Below are 4,616 nucleotides of genomic sequence, written 5' to 3' on the forward strand. Positions count from 1 at the left end.
AACTATTCAGTACTTCCAGTTCTCCTAACTTTATTTTCTTCATCTCCTGACATTTCAGGTCTTTCACTTGATGCCTCCCCCTTAGAGCTTTCCCTCACCACCATCCGCCACCCACCACTCCCTGAAGCCATGAGCCTTCTTCCCAACACTAACCTAATTCTTGTAATATTAGCCCTTTGGCTCGACTCATCTTTGTTTGGTTTTCCATTGTGGAAATGTTGCACCTGTACCTGCTTCCAGGTACTTTTTTCGTATCACCTCACCTCGGTCGAGGTTCCAAGCGAGCTGAGGGATACTAACATGTAACATGAAAACACGACAGACTGCTGATTGGTCAGAGAGAATATTCACTATTCACTGCATCATCATTGCTGCACCAGACAGAGGCCAGCAACAGAAAGTTTTACATTTTACAGTTTTCGTATGGAATTTCATCACTAAATCCACTTCTGAGGAGTTTTGAGGTGAGAAATCAGCTGTGTAGATTTTGAATATTGACAATTTTACGAGAAGTGATGGCGGAACAAAAATGTGCTTGAATATTGTCGGAGTTGAGGAGCTCCGCAAGTGGCTGCGGGGGAAGCCTGCTGTGACCCGCAGGAGGAGCGTGTGAGGCCGGCCAGCCGCCCTCAAGTAAGATGCATCACTCTGTAGCTTAAGAGCGGAGCGTACAACACACAGGGTGAAAAGAGGAGCTGCAGCAATGTGCAGTATGAGAAAAATATGGTGTTTTTTTCAACCATGTAAACCTGTTCTGGTACAACCTCTAAATAAGATTTTGAAACTGAAATTGAGTAGAATACCACCTCTTTAAATGTACGACAATATACACAAAAGTGCAATACAATATTTAAACTTAAACATTAATGTCATCAAATATAAAACCAAAGCTATTTGACACTGTCAGGGAATTACCTTTTATCCAGCTTGGTAAAACAAGTTACCATCAGTTTTCTTGATTTTATTTTTCTGAACAGGTATCAGCAGAAACATTTTTCTTTCATCAGGAAGCAGCAGAAACAGCAGCGGGTGTGTTCCCGTTTAAACTGTCGAGGTTGTGCTCACCTCACACACGCCCGACAGCTGCCGCAGTTGAATTGTCTTGAACTTTTTGTACGTGACGCGCAGCACAAATTATTGTAAGAGACTGATCCTTGCTTGTTTGTGAGTCTCCAGAATCTATTCCTGTTTACTAAATAGTTACCAGGACATCAACAGGAGGGAATTCGCATAGCAGAGCATCCCCACAAAACAAGATTTAGGCCTATCAGGTAAAGTTATGTAGCCTATCATTTTAACTACATTCTGCCGTTTACTCGCGGAGCACTCTCTTATTTCTCCCACACGCTGCATCCAGCGTAGTCTCCCGAAGCCTCCCTCTACTGCTTGTTTGGGGGGGTGATTTGCAGGCTGATCAACATCCCGCCCCTCCTGTGACCAATAGTTTGACTGGATGTGTATTCACAGCCAGTGAGTAACGGACTATCAAAATAATAATAAAAACTAATTAATGCGTTACCGCGATAATAACACGTTAACGTGCCCCGCCCTAAATATTAGCCATTCTACTAATTAAATAAAAGGGAAACAAACGGGACTTCCAGCACTGGACACTAACTGACGTTAGAGTCTGCCACTGTGTGCATCTCCAACAAACTTGTCTTGCTGCTCTCTTCATGTCCTCCAGGTACTGATTGGGAATTTGGAGCAGTTGCTGTCAATCACTTACTGTAGCTGTGAGGCAGGAGGGGGAAGGGCAGAACATGCAGGAGCACAAGAAAGAGAGAAGCACGCTGTAAAAAGAGGAAACACGGCTCTAAGGCTGTAACAATAAATATAAAGCTAAGTAAATATGCATAGAAAATGAAGTAGTCATTGTGTGTACTGTGTGTGTGCATGAATCACTGTCTTATATGTGTCTGGATGTGAGACTGAGCATAGGTGTAGAGTTTTGACTTTGAAATTTTGTGTAAAACATTATCAGCAATGCAGTATATAATGTGCAATTAGTGCAAACATATCATTACAGTGCAGGTAAAGTAGCAGCTTATTATCTACATGTACAGAACCACTTACAACAAAACAATTTTTTTAGCCACATTTCAAAGCATCATGAAGTTCACACTTCTTCAAGAATGAGGCGTGAAGACTGTGGTTGCACAGGGCCTCTTTGTCTGGGGCCTCATATATATATATATATATTGTACTTCTCTTTTTGCTGAACATACTTTTAATATATTTTAAGTGTACATAATCAAGGTTATACAAATTCTGCCCGGTTTCACTTAAAAAACTCGATGAAAAAAAAGGTTTCTTCTTTGTGAAAAACTTTGCTGTGGTTAACTCACTGACACTCAATGCACAAACTCAAACATAAAAACCAACGTATCCTCCAGCAGCATGACTGTAAACTGAATTTGGGCAACCCATTCGGTCCCATTAATTTAGTACTAGTACTTTAGTAAGTGATTAAGATCTCTTATTTACTTAAAATTAATACATTTCTTTTAGACAGAACAGGGTTATTTGTAAATTAAGAAACACAGTGACAGGAACAGTTGCATTCAAAACCAATGAAGGATTATATATGTAGAATTATTCATCCTCTAATACACATGGTCTGACACATCCTTAATGCAGGAAACCGGTCAGGTGTACACTTAAAATATATTTAAAGTATGTTAGATAAAATTCAGCAAAAAGGGAAGTACAAAAATATGAGGCCCCAGAGAAAGAGGCCCTGTGCAACCACAGTCTTCACGCCTCATTCTTGAAGAAGTGTGAACTTCATGATGCTTTGAAATGTGGCTACTTGAAATTTTATTAACATTTTGTTTTTTAACACGTTGTGCACACTTCTTGCGTTCCGTCGGCATTACGTTGTCAACTGGCTTTTGGGTCAGGGTCTTCTGCGTTTGCATTGCGGTGCATCTGGGAGTCTTTGTCTTTTTTTATTTATTTATTTTCTTTCTCCCACCCCTATTGGCTACTGGGGTTCTTGCCTGCCTGTTGCTGGGGTCGGTGTGGCTCAGTCGAGGCGTCCCACTCTCACTCAACAGCTACATTCTTTAACAGGCTTATGCGCACACACATACAGACACATTCACCCACACAGACACAATCAGTCTCACACATAGACACAAACAAATTTAGGTTGTCCCTGGTAGAATTATTCCTGATGCTTTTCTTTCAATTACTTATTTAAATTAATTATTATTCCAGCTCTCGTGGCTGTGTTGTGTTGCTTATTTAGTGTGTGTGACTGTTTCTTGTTTTCATTTTTCTCTTAGTTGTCTTACTATGTCAGCTGTTTATTGCTGCTGTTCGGCTGGTTGTCTTTTACTATTATTATTATTTTTATTGTTTGTTTTTGTTTGTGTTTGTTGTTGTTTTTCTTCTCCCCAAGCCCCCCTCTCTGTTCTATTGCAGGTTTCGTTGCTTTCTGCAATTGGTGTTTCCCTCTGCTTTTCCCTATCCAGCTCATCATACTCTATACCAGGCTGCTGGGCAGGACAGGTTTAAAAAAAAAAAAAAAAAAACTTTCTTTTTTTTTTACAGTGAAATAGGCAATGTAAATCTTTGGTAAAGGTCAACCCTCTCAGCAAGTTTCATCTACTTTGGACAAAATGGAGTCTTTATCTCTTTGTATAAAAGCTCTGCTCTGTTTCACACACTAACCACAAACATCACACTACCGTTAACATCTGCACCACCGCAGCAGCATTAAACAGGCAGACAGTCTGTGAAGGTTCTCAGTCAACTGGACCAGTTGCCCTTGATTTTAACCTTCTTTGGAAAACAGGCAGACACTGCATCCTTAACATAGCAAACATTTGTCACATTTAATTCTGTAGCTAAGAGGATCAGAGCAAAATAAACATGAGTGTTCCAGATCGTCTGTGTTGCTGAGCTGCTGTAGTGTTTCAGTTTCTGTCCATCTGTGATTATCTGATTAAAGATCATGGTAAGACACAAGTTAACCAATGTTACTTTCGTAACTTACACAATTTACGTCACTCTGTAACTTAAATAAAAACATTTAATGTTGACTTTTTGATTCACACAGGACACAAACCCCAGTCTAGTTTAAAGTTTTGTTAATATTTGCATGCTTATCTAATTAAGCAAAGTGAGAGGAGCTTTGATCCTGTGGTGGGAATTGCGTGTTTAAATAAACAGCTCAGGCAAACACTTGTCTTTCTGTGAATTTTATCAAGTCTTCTGCAGAAGGACTCACAGCAACACATACGTACATGTATGCTCGAATGAGTGAGGAGAGCTCCGTGAGCCTGTTATTTATCCAGCTTTAGGGTCAATCTTATCATCCCACAGAGACACATTGTCCCTGAAGTCTGGATACCACAGAGAACAGAGATATTTCGACTGTTACGTTTACACAGATTCAGTGCCACATCACAGATGAGTCTCCCTGAGTCCAGGTTACATGCAATATGTTTGGAATTCCCATTGCATTACTCCCTTTTAGCATTTTATGCTAACCAAACATAAGAATACAAACATTTTATTAACCTTAGCAGTACTTGCAGAGTAGGTGATTAGGTACGAATATATGAAATAGACAATATAAGAATATAAGAATATAAGGGAATAAAATA

The sequence above is a fragment of the Micropterus salmoides genome, unplaced genomic scaffold, assembly GCF_014851395.1.
Source record: "Micropterus salmoides isolate LMB-PRFRI ecotype aquatic unplaced genomic scaffold, ASM1485139v1 Ms_hic_scaffold_16, whole genome shotgun sequence".
NCBI classification, from domain to species: domain Eukaryota; kingdom Metazoa; phylum Chordata; class Actinopteri; order Centrarchiformes; family Centrarchidae; genus Micropterus; species Micropterus salmoides.